The 15088-nt window shown below is 34.2% G+C and overlaps 1 long non-coding RNA gene across 3 annotated transcripts in view; it reads left to right on the top strand.

The window, feature by feature from the left end:
* LOC128087077 (uncharacterized) overlaps window positions 1-15088 on the top strand; it is a 154097-nt gene that overhangs the window by 124221 nt on the left and 14788 nt on the right. For 2 of the 3 annotated variants that reach the window (XR_008209672.1, XR_008209674.1), the window contains exons 1-2: window positions 958-1004; window positions 14870-15010. This is a non-coding gene — a long non-coding RNA (uncharacterized LOC128087077). Of the gene's footprint in view, window positions 1-957; window positions 1005-14869; window positions 15011-15088 lie in introns of those variants that run through there. The other variant, XR_008209673.1, reaches the window with a different exon arrangement.

Below are 15088 nucleotides of genomic sequence, written 5' to 3'. Positions count from 1 at the left end.
TTACATTCCTTTATTTGTAAGCTGCATTTTGAGTTATAAAGAAAAAGTCTTATCAAAATTGAAACCTGTAAGTAATTATGCAGGCAACATGCAAGTCCTGGGGCAGAAATGGGTGCACAATCAGCTTCACAGCTGAATCAGAAACTTCCAAAACTAAAAATATAATCAGTCCTAGTTGGATGTAGAAGACCATGAAGGAAATAAGAGGCACTTACACAGTCCACATAATCCTTTGAAGTCTCCACGCATAAGTTCTTACATCGTTCTTCAGTGCACAAACTGATGCATCAGCATGCAAACCAACCTTTCAATATGAAACCAGAAAACACCAAAAGATTTGAATATTTTCAAGTGATGTAGGTCACAATATCTTCAGAGCTATGATGTCATGTGCATCTTGTCCTCTTATTTTAGCCTACCTCCCAGGCCACTGTAAGAAAGAAAACAGAGGGACAGCTTTGTCCTTCTGCTTATGACAGAGCACATCCCCTAGACAGACAACTAGAAAGACTGAGTGCAGGTAATGAGGTAATTTCTAACTCTCGCACAGGACACATGCAGGAATGGTGATAGCACTGTTTAAAGTAGATTCAGAGGAACATGGATGAAAGTTACATGTCTCTCATCTTTGTTGTTGCTACCAGAACATGAAATATACCCAAGTTACTTTCCATTCTTTTACTATTCTTTTTGGAAAGCTGTCTTGTAAGGTTTGTGTCCATTGTCCTGATGAAGTTCTTGAATAACAGGCATAGAGTATGAAGGGAAAATTAAAATTTGTACTGAACTGTATGGGAACTGCTGAGTCACGGCCTGACTCTGATTGATGACCTGAGGTGAGCAATAAGTCAGCCAGAGGAGCACAGGTGAAGGCAATTCACCCGTGCTGCCCAAAGGGGTGGAGCCACCCCTCCTAGACCAATTTAAGAGCTGCCTACCAGTGGAGAAGGGTCTCTTCTGGAGATCTGCTCTGCTGGAGTTTTGTAAGTGAGCCCAGGATATGGGTAAGCTTTCTATCCTCTTTTTGTTATCATAATCTGCTTTACCCAACTCTTTTGTTTAATTTGTAATTATACCATCTTAATATTTGTTGATTATACACACACATAGTGAGAAAATTGCAATCTGATACCTCTATGTTTGGTGAATATAGTAAGAAAAACCTGAACAAAGATGGAAAGGTAAACAAGAAGCGTAAGATCAACTTTGGACTACCAAATGCTGATTATCTTAAATAAAACTCTGATTTTATACCTTCTGTTTAAGCATTTTTAAACTTCATTTTCAAAGGGAATTATCAATTTTAAAAGGAATTACTTATATCAGTCAGCTGATATTGTTAAACTCTGTATTATCAGTGTAAAATGAAAACTACTCACTGCTTATACAGATTTGTACCAACAGAGTTATAAAAGTATACTTTCTAAGCTCAAGCCTTGGGATATAATCCTTGTGCAGGTTAACTGCAGTTTTGTCTTCTTGTAACATCATAAATCTATGAGGGCTGCTCTGGAAGTGATGCCTTTTATTTTATTATGTAGTTGATACATCGGTAGAAGTCAAATCTTTCCTTGAATATTCTATTACATTTTGTTGCCATGAAACAGATGGCAGCAGTGGGGCAGTCTGATGAAATGGTGTGTGACTTAGAATTTTGTATGACGCAAATGTGTGGCATTGAATTCCTCCATGCTGGAAATATTACGCCCATTGACATTCATGGACACTTGCTGAATGTTTATGGAGACAAAATAACACAGGTAAGCAAGTAAGGTGGTGTGTGGTATATTTCAGCTAAGGTGAGGGTGACAGTGGGTTACTTCTACTGGTGCAGAGTTTTACAAGTAAGGATTGCAGGATTTAGTTAATTGCTGGTGAAAATACATAGATAATGATGGCAATTATGTTGCAAAATAGCGTTTCGTAGTTGAGAATGTGTTCAATCAAATAGTGTTGTTGTGCTCTTTGTATCTATTCTAGAAATTATTTATAGAAATAATAGGAAGCTTTACTTTCAGAGCAAATTATTTGGAATAATACATTTAAAATTTCATTTCTAACTTTTTTCCTGTCTATGACTTAGCTTTTAGAATTCCTCTGAAATAACACTATTGTTTGCATCTTTGTGACTGATATTTCTTGTCCAATCAGTAGTATTTGAAAAGATACAAAAAGACACTTTCTGTTTGGGGTTCAAAATTTTAGCTCTAGGTGCATGACACTGTAGGTCAAATGCAAAAATAGGAATAAATCATCCTGTTGGTAGCAATCTAACACTGCATGTCTTATTCCCAATCACATGATGCAGAAAACAGCCCTGACACTTCTGTGGCTGCTCTAGCCCACTATAAACAGGAGGTGGCAGATCTAGTCTTTGATCCCATATGCTGCAGTGATATAAAATGGCAGTAACTAGCTGAGGAAGACATTTCCACAGTGTGCTAGCTAAACAGCTTTTCTAAGGGTAGGTAGAACTGCTTTTCTTCCTTTTTGCAGGAGACTGAAAAGTATTACAGAAATAATTAAAGAAAAAATAAAACAGCTTTCTGATAGCTTGGTAGTGTGATAGAGACTCTATTGCATTCAAGGCTTCTTTTTTCTTTTTTTGCCCCGTGTGTTACCTCATAAATAATGTAATTTTTTGTTCTTTTGTGGAAATATCCTCTTATCCTTTTCTTTCTCCTACTTCTGCAAAGCTTTTTTTAGCATAAAAATTTAGCTGATGCCATGATACCGAAATTCCACTTAAAATCAAGCTAATACACCCCTGTTGCAACATATAATGGTGAAATCCAGCAGGAATGGACCCCAAATTTGACACAGTCTTACACAGTCTATTGTGTAACAGACCATTACTTTTTGAATTTGTTATCTTCCCAATATATCACAATTGCAGAATTTGGAAGGGATCTCTAGAGATCATGGAGTCTGACCCCTCTTCAAAGCAGGCTGGCTCCCTGAAGCAGGCTGCGCATAATGTCCTTCATTTACTAAGAAAATATTGCTTTTAGTATGAAACAAACTTTGAGATGGGACCATTTCTGCATTCTCTAGATATGAAAATAAGACTCAAACCAACATATTCAGCAAACTATGTCAGTAAACAACTCAATTTTTCAAACACAGGAAAACAAGGAGCGGACAGTCTCATATCTGAGAGAAGTAACACATGTACACATTGTGTTTACTAGTTTTTAATCCATCTCCATGTGTGACTATGAAGCATATCAGGAATTACAGCAGAAATGTATTGTACAGCTTTTGTCAGCAACTATACGGAGATTTCTACAGAAAAGCTGGTGGAGTTCAAATGTATTAAAAACAGCTGGCATTCAGATTCATGCAGGGTGTCACTAATCTTCAAGATGTTATTCTGATGAGGCTAAATAATGTAATCTCCAAACTACAGTCTGTCTTAGGAGGAAGTTTTGGATGCATCATTCTGATCAAATAATTTTTTTTTTTTAACATTTTGCTATTCTATCTTCATCATCTCTGCAGTCTTCATCAGCTCTTGGAGCTGAATGACTGCTTCTTAGTGTGGTGAGACTAGGACATAATATCACGGCCACAGATAACAAAATATCTTTCTTTTGTCATCCCATTGTCCAGTGGGATCTCCTGTAGTCAGAGATTCAGCAGTGCACATTAATCTTCACAGGGTTTTGCAGGACGTCTCTAACTCAATTCCCTTACATCCTCACAATTGAGGATGTCCAACTGTAGAAATATAATACACAAAGTCTGATGTTGTTAATCAGAAAGGCATATGTTCTGATATGTTTCACAATAGGAGGAGAATTTGATTCACATACTGTAGATATGAAGGAGAATAAGTGTGATAAGATTAGTACTGAACAGATGAAGAAATCATGCTCTGATTATGGAATTATTAAGGAAGAATAGTAGTACAGAGATATTGACGTACATCATTGTTCCAGGATATTTCTGAGACATAAAGGAGGCATGCTTGGGGTTTTCATACAACCAAGTTCTTACATTTTAATTACTTTGTATTAGCTGATCCATGTTAAAAGTACCCAGATGTGCCTTTTGGCCAAAATTAAGTGGAGATTTCTACTTACACTTCATTTTTCAATCTGGCTATGTTTAATTACACTGTATTTACTGAGAACTAGAGGATCATAAGTGAACAGTTGAGTATTTTTTCTGACAGATAGTACCTTAGACTGTGCTAATCTGATGTGATATCTACATTTCCTTGGTTTACATTCTAAACAGAGTAATAAGGCAAAATCAGCACTGAATATTTTGACTTCAGGGGCATTTTGCAAAACACACTTCTGACACAAAAGATCTCAGAATAACAGCTAATGAACCAAATGTTCTGGATATGAAACCAAAGAGAAAATTAAAATTTAGGTTCTTAAACTTCTGTTCTGTATACCTTCCTGCCTACCATAAAGATCTCTCCCAAGACTGGTCATGCGTGGCTGGTGGTGTTGTCCAGGCACCTAGGCTGATTAGCTGATCAGACATATGCAACTCAGCCTTCCTGCCAAGATTTTAAAGAGTTGTCTATTTTGGGAATCACATTCTGAGTATTTTGAGGTCTAGCAGTGGTTATGATAGTTGTGTAACCCTCTAGATGCCTCATTAAAGGAAGAAAAATGAAACACTCAGCATGGGAGCAGGCATTCAGAGAGCAGTGGAGTCACTGAAAGGCAGTTTTGAGGCTACCAAGCAGATGATGTGGCCCCTGAGAAATCAGGTTTATAAACCTCTTGTTGAATCTTAGGAATATAAATTATCATGCAGGTTTCAGTGAGACTAGAAAGGAAAATATTTAGGTGAGACAAAGACTTCCAATAAAGGAGGTGCAGTGTATAACTACACAAGACTTTCAAGGTATTTGAAAAAAGGAAAAGGAAAAGAAAAAAAGGAAAAAGTATAAAGACTCAGGAAAAAGTTTGCTCAAGTTTAAAAAGTTATTGTATGCCAGCCAAGACACTCTTAACTGTTTATTTGAATTCTCTTTAATTGTAGATGAGACTAAATCAAGTTACCAAGTCCACACACTGACAACTACCATAACAGTATCACAGATTCACAGAAGGATTATAGTTGGAAGAGAAATCTGAATGCTATCTAGTCCAAATCCACTGCACAAGGAGGGCCACCTTGTTCAGTTTGCACAGGAACATGTCCAAGTCACTTTTGAGTATCTCCCAGGAGGGAGAGATTCCCAATTCTCTGGGCAAACAGCAAATAACCTGATTATCAATTTGAACCCTGATTTACAAGATTAAAATGTCTGTGAATGATGAGGAAAGAGGATTTAATAGGATTTAAGATTACTTATGTGAGAAGGCATTTTAATGCTTGGAGATCATCACAGAAATTATCCAGTCAGGCATATATTCAATTGTAATTTGAAATTGTACTCAATGTGTATTTTGAATACCTTAATTAAAAGAAAAAATATAGAATTATAGAACCATGGAGTTGTTTGATTTGGTAGAGACGTTTAAAAGCCATCTAGTCCAGCTGCCCTTTGATGAACAAAGACACCTACAGCTAGATCAGGTTGTTCAGAGCCCCATCCAGCCTGGTCTTGAGCAGTGACCAGGCAGACCACATTCCCTTCCAGAAAATTTTGGTAGCGTGTGCCCCTTGATTCAAGGAGACTAAGCTGGACCTCACGGACTTGTCGGGCACTGTCTCACCTCCTGGTGCCCCCTCTGGAGATATAAATCCATGGAGGCACAGAGCAGATAAAATTGGTGGTCTCTGTGAGGGGGTCTGCCCCACAGTAGAGAAGAGCCAGTAACAGCTGGAGTCAGCACACTAGTAAAAGTGCTGTCTTGTAAGTGAGGGGCTGACATGCCTCAAAGCAGGTGAGCAATAGAGCAAAACTGCCAGTCAAAAAAAAAAGGGGACAGTAAAAGTACCCCTAGAGCATCTTGTCTGCCCTAGGAGAATTTGAGAGCTGGTAGGGAAGTGGGGTATAAAGGAGAATTAAGAGAATTACCTGCACAGAGGTCTTTGACTGAGAGAATCAAAAGGAGGAAGGGTTATTACTATTGCATACAGAAATCCATACATGCAGAGCTGTGGAGCAAGATCTTCATATCTGAGGACTGGGGGAGAAATATAATCCTGGCGATGCAGGAGAGCCAACAGGTTGTCTGTAAAAACTCTTGTCCAACTATTCTTGAGACAGCATAACTGGTAGAAGCTACAAACACAAAAAGAAAAATGGTGATGCATTACAGATTATGCTAGTGGTAATATGTGGGAAATATTCCCATGGCCTATATTTCTAATTAACAGCAACTGAAAGTTTTTATTCTTTCTAAGTTCTACGCACAAAAAAAGTGCTATATTTGCATTCTCTCTGCAAATTTTGGACTGAAGACTGATATTCAAACTATAGTACAGATTAGACATTATTTTTCTGCAATTATCCAGCCAGTCCATGCAATGGAATTATAAGAACCAAACCAGAAATATCTTCCAAAGCCTCAAACTAAAATATGTGTGAAGATATGTGAAAGGTCTAAAAAATTTTTTTTTCCACGTGGATCTTCTGTACATTGTCTACATATTGTTTAGAGTTTTTTTAAAATGGTTTTTAAAAGAACTTTTAATATCTGATGTCTGAAGTAGAGAAATGGAGGCAATCTTTGGTAAACTTTGTTCAGAGACAGGATAAAATTACTGAAGAACTTGACATGAGTATGTGTATTCAGGAAAAAGTAACTTAGCTGTCAGCTCAGCCATGGTAACCATCTATACGCACACCTGTTGAGCTCACCGCAGCTGTGCTGTGGATTTCTTTCTCTGAAGTTTAGGGACACTATCAGAAATAATTAATTTAATACTGTGGATCAAATTCACAACTGTAAGTTTGCAGATCAGCCTCAGAGCCTGATTATTATGGTATAGTTTATAATTTAAAAGTTGAATAGGACTTATCTGTACATGCTAGATTAGACACTAGGAATCAGTGTTTTCACATCTATTAACGAGAATAATCTTTCTCACAATATTAGAGAATCTTGCCTGATTTCCTGGTATCATTTATGAAATTGTAATACACATTTTATTAATTAATAGTAATAAATGGGCCTTGAACAATTGAGATCTGTAAATATAACTTGCGCTGCTCATTAAAGAAACGATGTACTAACAACTTAGAGAAACACAGGTGTAAAAAACCAAGATGGCTAGCCATTGTGCCCAGTTAAAAGAGTATTAATTATCCTTCTAGTTCCAAAGCAAAACTGCCAATCTGTGAATGGCTATATACATAAAATAACTATTAGCTTAGTAATCTTAGAACGTGGATTTGAATCAAAGATAGAAAGCAACTAGACTTAGAATGAAAATGACTCTTTTGCTGTAACCATCATTCAGAAAGAATGAGCTTTTCACCAGTAGGAAAGCAGAGTAAAAATTATTCTCCAATCCATGCATGCACTGGGAGTCTGAATGGTTCCCATTAGACAATTGAAAATAGCAGGTGATGAGGCAAGAGTTTACTGTGAAAGAGCAATGAAATACACAGAGCAAGTGAGTTGTTCTGCTTCTATTTGTTCTGTTGTTTCACTTTGTTTTTGAAGCTTGATTACTTGGTTACAGCAAAGAAACAATTCCCGTGAGTTATTTTCTAATTTTGAGAATGAAGAGAAACAACATCAAGAGGTCAAGGAAGCAAGGGTGACTAAGACTGTGAGCTATGAGGCTTAATATTTTTTTGGAACCTGATAGGATCAGGTGCCTTCAGAGGAAGCTTACTCCAAAGCATTCAGAATCTATCTGTTGCTTTTAACAAGAAAGCTTGCAGTAGATTCACTTTCTTTAAAGAAAACTGGAATAAAAGAGTGGATTATTCAATCCTGCATCCCAAATCATTAACAAATTTAGAAACCAAATCCCAATTACAGAAACTTTATTAAAAGTGACACTTGACTAAGTATTAAAAAAAAAAAAAAAAAAAAAACAACAACAGCAAAAAAAATGAAACAGAAGTAAAACTAAATCAATCAAACCTTATTGGTCATAGCTTAAACTAGATTGCTGGTCAGAGTAAGCAATGCTTCCACTGGTGCGTAAAGAAGACATTATCTGCAAATCATTAAGACATAGACTGAACCACACAATATTATTTTACAAAGTTCTAGAGTAGATCTTTAAGCAAAGATTGTTCATGCCCATGATTTTTTTCCACAGAGTAACTTAAATAGTTTTGACCTGCTTTTTTCCCTTTATGCACACAAGAAATGATGATTTTGCACGTTTATAACATTACGTACTAGGTAGGAATCCTAACAGTTTAATTACTCAGGAAAGGAACCCTAATTTTTTTATTACTTGAAAATCAGAAACTTTGTGTAGTGTTACCTCACCATCTGTTAAGGAGTATAAATGGTGAAAGAAATAAAATGTGAAAAGTTGTTTAACATCAAAAAGTGAGTTATTTTTAAAAGGCAGTTTGGTATTGTTCTGTGTATGCTTCCATTTGCATATTGACTGAAAAGTGAACATGCCCACGAATAGAATTTACTTAGCCTAAGGTGTGAAGAGTGAGTGCATTTTTGTTTTGACCTGTAAATGCAGCTTTCTGAAAACTCATAAGCACACACTCGTTATGTATCAGTGTAGATCTTTGTAGATTAAGCATCAGTACTTAATTTCACAGAAATCATTCCAAGGACATTCAGCCAATAATCTGTATATAAAGCTTTGATCCTCTCCCTGATCAATTTAGCTTTACTACTGATTCCCTACTTTAATGTATTTAACGTAAAAGTTTTTACTTAAGATTCTTAAAATTGCTTAATGAACTAACTGATTAGGGAGAAATGAAATTGAAATAACTTTCAACCCACGCTAATTTTCCCAAAGAATCAAAATCTATGAGGTTAGGGGTCCTGGAGGAAAACAGTACAGTTCTTTAATATTCAGTTAATAATAATTCAGTTAATAAACAGTTCTTTTGGTAGAAAAGATACTTCTGAAGAACATTGGTTGTTTTTTTTTAATGTAACTAGAACATAACTAAAGGCATAGAATTAACTATTTTTATTCTTCTGACATTGAGAACAATTTACCCCTTAACAGGTTAAAAACCACTCACTGACACAGTTAACTTGAGTTTTTCACTGTTTTCTGTATCAGAGCAGCTCAGAATAGAGCTACCTAATCAAGTTATAGAAAAAGGAACAGAACAGAAAAGCTGTTCTTGAAATCATAAAGTTGTTTATTGCAAGCCAAATCACATCCATTTCTGTATACCATTTTTAAATTAATTGGTCCTAATAGTACTTCAGAACTCTTACATACCTGAATGTATTCATGTACTTAGATTTGTAAGTGATATTACACATGAATGATTTGCAGGAGATAGATAAATCTATTATGGAGAGTTTTGAAATAAACTCTTCATTAAAGGTTTTTTGTTTTTCTATTGACAGCTCAGTCTCAGTGGCTGAGATTTTTTGTCCTTTTTTTTTTTTTTCTTCAAATATATGTACAATAATATTTTAATGAGGAACCTTATCTCCTGGTTTCTCCATTATCAGATCATAATTCTCTATTCTTTACCATTTTGATTTGTACTATATGCAGCTGTGCCACCGCCAAGGATCCATTCAGTTACAACAGATTCAGGATGAAAAATACCTTAAGATGGGAATATTCCCAATATTTAGTGCCCTGATGCTTGAAAAAATGGTAGAAGGCTTTTAGATCCATTCTCAAAACCTCAAATTAATCTGAGGGAATATAAATTGTACTTCGTTACTAAAAGCATAAAAGCTGTAGAAAACAGGTATTTTTTTTAGTTTTATTTTTAAGTGATTATATTATGAGTAGGACAGAATATAGATATTAGGGGAAAATGTAAGTAAAAGCAAGCCTGAAAATAAACTGTAATTTTTAATATCTCCATCACTCAGAAAGACCCTCCTCACTGATACTTTTCTCATAAAGTATATTTAGGCTAATTTTTTTCTTCTTATTTCTCTAACAAAGGTAGAGATGATCCATATTTGAACACATTTCAAACCTTTTTATATTTCTAAGTCTTTTGAATATTTTTTCAGCCTTTTAAAATGATTTAAATTTAATGTTTTTTATAAAAACATAAAACATTTGGATACTATTTTTACTACTGAAACTCTCTGGAAGAGAACCTGAATTTTAATTAAATGTAAATAAAAATCATAGGACAATGTTTCTTAGTATGGTCTGTAACTTCAAAAGAAAAACCTTAATTTTTTTTGCTGATGCAACACACGCCTTGCTAGGCTTCTGCAATTCAGGATAATGAAATATTTGAAGTTCTATATTTAATTATATTCCGGAAAGTAAGCTTTGGCTTTGTCCTGGTCATTCTCTTAAGGTCCCAATTGAAAATAATGATTGGAGCTCAGTTTGTGTTGAAGAAACAGCATTGTGTATTTTTTTTCTTTCTAAATTACAGCCTTCATTTCTGAACAGTTCAAAGACTTGTTTTTCTGTGTCCCAAGTGTCCAACCTTGCATTTTTCTGTCATTTCATTTCTGCTATGCTAATTAGTAAAGATGTTTACCTGTTTATATATGAGCTTATTGTCTATTCATAATGGCTTTCCCTCCAAAATTATCACAAAAAATCAACATGTTGTATTGTCCTTCTGTGAAAATGTACCTACTACAGAGACTGCAATACCTGTGCTATCTCAGAATAAGCATGTAAATAACAGCCATTATGCAGGGGAAAGATAATTGTCAAATATTTGGAAAAATAAATGAAATTTGAAAGAATTAAAGCCCCCAAATATTAGTTTAAAATTTTGCAGATGAAAGTATGGAGAATTTTTTGCCCTTTAACGTATCTTTTTTGATATCATAGATGTATGCCTTTTAAAGCCATACTGGGTTTGGGCAGTTTTTCTTGGGAATTTCTGTACATCTTGTTTATTTAATAGATTTATGCAGGATTTGAGGTTTTTTTTAGAAAGCTAACAAAACATAAATATAAATAAAGATGTTGGGAGAAGGATATAATATTGATAAATGTCTTCCTGAATTTTATATGCTAGTCAGCAAGTTGCTGCTAAGATTTCTCATGGGATTCATCATCACTAAATCCAACACTTAATGTTAGAGAAATATTTTATCCCTTCAAAAAATTTCCTCATGGCATTATTGAGGTAACCATGAAGAGCTAAACAAGGTCTTTTTTTTTTTTTTCCCCCAGTAAATATTTTCTTCTATTATTGAAATATGGATGCTCCAGATAAGAATAAAGTTTACCTGGGAGATTATTTTTTGTTTAATAATTTCTTGCTCTGCAATTTAAAATTAAGTGGCCTGTGTTAATAAAGGTGATGATGTAGCCAAAATTTTTGCAGAGAGTAAAAGTGATATCTCTATTGCAACTGTTTTTACAAGAGAATGTAAACTAAAACTGAATGCTGATGAAAATTCAATTCTTAACTGCTTTAATTTTACCTAAGAATAATTCCATCTTATGCCAGTGAAAACAAGATAATAAGAAATTATGGGTTTTAAAGGCTAAGTCTTTGCTACATTGTACTGTATTCTTGACTGCATTGCCAAAACTGAGTGTGGTATTATGCTGCAATTCTATTAGTTAGCTAAAATCTTATGGGGGAACAACAACAACAAAAAAAATTAGATATAGTTTTTAGTAATGGGGAACTCTAAGGTGACAGTCTGTTGAATGTGTCACAAATTCAGCAGCCTACATTTTAAATACCTCCAAGGATAACATGAACATGTTTTATGAAAACTTGATTACTTTGCTCAAAGTAGTTTTTGCTTTGTTGGCAGTGACACCAGCTGTAACAAGGTCTTCCCAAAAATTTAATTTAGCTTTGAATGGAAAACCTCTTACAACTTATATTTGATTTGTTAACATTTGTTAACATTTATAAACAAACTTTAGTAAAACTATGTATACAGTTGCAAGAAAGCTTCAAATTGATCATCAAATAATAATGGTTGTGCTGTAATGTAGCTCAGATTTATCAAGAAGTATAATGAGTGAAAATCCTATTTCTGCTGAAACAAGTAGAAAAAATACAATTCATCCAATTCCTGAGTTGGATTTAAGATTTCCTACATAATAATAGACATCTGGGGAGAGTTGAAACATGAATGACATATCTAACAACAATTTTTAGTCTAGGTGATACTCAGATATTATCTCTAGAAACACAATTTTGATGTCATTAAAAATATAGTTTCAAAATATTGCCAATTTTACATAATATTACTCAGCATTTTATTAAATAGTGGTGTTTGAAGGGAAAGTAAGGCTGTGGTATGTGATAACAGTTATTTGAAAAAAAAAATTCATAAATCTGAAAGTTATTTTAAATAATTGTAATGCATTTTTATAAACAAGAGCCTTTGAAGGCTGCTTTTCTCTGAAGGAAATGGATGGTTAGAAAGTACACTCTGCAGCAATTTGTTGTAGAGTACTGAGTAGAACAAAGGTGCAGAAAAGTGTTCTAATTTGAGAGTCAGGCCTACCATTTCTCTGAAATTTAAAGCATTTTTTTTCTTGCTCTTCATTATCTCTGAATGTATTAAATATACTGACTGCAGCACAATCAGTCCCATAGTTCAGGGAAGGTAGGGGCAAAACCAAAACAGTAAGACATTTCAAATCACATAGTGTTGCAGTCAACCTAGTTTCATCTTTCAGGAAGAGAAATTTGGTTTCTTCTGACACCGAACTGGATGTATCAGACATGGAATAGACCTTTCATACATTTCTTAAGCATTAGTTTGTGAGCATGAGTGCTCCCCTGCAATACAGCAATGCTCTCTTGATGAGCATACTTATATTATAAATATTTATGCATAAATACTGTAGAAAATATGCCTTACCCAATGGAAAGATCAAGTGAAACTCATATTGAAATGCTTAATTTACTCACTGTTAAGTGTCTTCTGGAGAAGGGAGTCAAACAACTCCAGTACCTTTACAGAAGTAGCAAATACCTGGAAGAAAATTCACATGTATTTGGCACTGTTAAAAGTCAGCAGATATAATTTCCTTCTAATAAAAAGAACTGTGTACATTTTGACTTCTCTGTATCCCAAAAGCATGTGGGTGAGTTGAAATTTCTAAATATTTGGAAATTTATAAGGTAAAATCTTGGCTTTTTCAAAGCCTGTGGGAAAACTCTCTTTGATTACAAAAGTTTCCAGTAACAGTGATCAAATTAGCAACTGATAGGTTTGCATTGAGAATGAGGATTCCAAATACAGGTGATATTTAGTACTGTTATTGCAAGGTCTTTCAGTGGTGATTTCATATCAATTTTTTCGTGGCCATAGGAAAAATCAAAATTCAGAGAATGAAAACTTATTTTTTGCTTGTAATGTATTTAAAGGAAGATAAAAAGGTAAGTACCAATGTATAATTTCTGAAATCACTTCTCTGTGCTATCAGTAATGTAGCTAATACAGACTGCAGTATTGAATGAATGTGGAAAAATTATGAAACATACATATTTATAAACAATTTCTGAATTTTTAACTTTGTTTTCAGGCTTCTGTATTTTCATTTTTCCCTTGAATTGTCCAAGAGAATTTGAGATTTTTAACTAAAAAAAAAATCACAAAAATTTCCTCCTCACCTACGCAATAGAAACTTCTCAGTGAAACACAGAGGAACAGGTCTATCATATCGGATTCCCTTTCTCAGGACTAAAAAATACATAAAGGAAAAAAATTAAGCATGCAGTCTGCTATTTGCAAAGGTTGCTAAATGAGGCAGGTACCTTTTATTTACATGAACTCATTTGCTGACTTAAATTACAATGCATCGTGTTGAATGTTTTGAAAATTAAATAATGAAACAATTTGTTCTTCTGTATTAAAAAAGGTGTATTTAGTAAACTGTACAGCTAGTATTGTAAATAATGCTTTAAAAATGTTTTCATAAAAAGCTGTCAATATACATTTTGCTGTACTTTAGCATCACCATTTTAAACCTGGTTTGACTTCAGCAGACTAAAACGGATTATTTAAACTTTTATTTAAAAACAATTAAGATAAAAGTGTGTTTATCTTTTTCTTGTCATCTTCTGGCTTTCTTAGAGCATTTGTGTAATGGGAATATGCACTGATATTTTGTAATGAATATCCCATACCTTTACACGCGTATACAGACCTCAATTTTATGGGGAAAAAAATTTAAATATTAAATAACTTTTAAATGGAAGAATTTCAAATGATTATATAATTTAGGCATATCCCTGTAGCCAAAACATCATTTGTGTTCTTCAAGAATATAGTGGTTTGGGGAGAGGATGAAGTTGACAAGTGACAGTAATGCATGTGGAAAGACGCAGGTTGTTCGCTCTTGAAAACAGTGTTCAATTCAGAGTTGATGTATTATTTTCTCCTAGCTATTCTAGGCTTATATCTTCATTCAGTAACAATTTTGAAAATGCCATTGGAATTCTATCTGTTAGACTAAATCAACTTTTAAGGTATTTTCACTAATAAGACTTGCATAAGAAAATGATGAAATATAGAAACAAAAAAATTGACTCAATCTGAATTCCCTTAATAGACGAATTTTCATTGCCTTTCAACTGTATTTGTGAGCTCATCTCTACTTAGTATCCCTGCATATTACATCCCTATCAATCATAGTTTTAATATATATAGAACAGTAAGAAAATATTATTGAATTCATGATTAGACTTTCTTTCACGATATTTTCCACTTACATATTTTGATGAGAACCTGAGGTTAAAGTTATGTGATTTCAATTTCCTTTGGAGATGATTACATACTTATAAATTAAATATCTTGGTGGACTGAGAACAGGTGTCTGTTTGACCAAAGCTTCTTACTCATCTAACACAACTCAGGTTGGCCTGGACTTTTTCATCTTGCAGCATGCAGTGGAAGACAATAAAGCACTTTGAGGAATGATAATCTTCTCTCTCAGTGGTTAGGAAGCAGAGCTTGGGCTTACCAGAATACAGAAGTTATCCTTTGGACGAAAGAGAGTAAGAACATTATTCCAAATCCTTGATTTTATCTTCTCACCAGTTTTAGGATTCTTAAAGAAATGAACCCAAACCAGT

The sequence above is a fragment of the Tympanuchus pallidicinctus genome, unplaced genomic scaffold (genome assembly GCF_026119805.1).
Source record: "Tympanuchus pallidicinctus isolate F22 unplaced genomic scaffold, pur_lepc_1.0 scaffold3, whole genome shotgun sequence".
Classification (NCBI taxonomy): Eukaryota; Metazoa; Chordata; class Aves; order Galliformes; family Phasianidae; genus Tympanuchus; species Tympanuchus pallidicinctus.
This window is presented reverse-complemented; position numbering and strand designations above follow the sequence as displayed.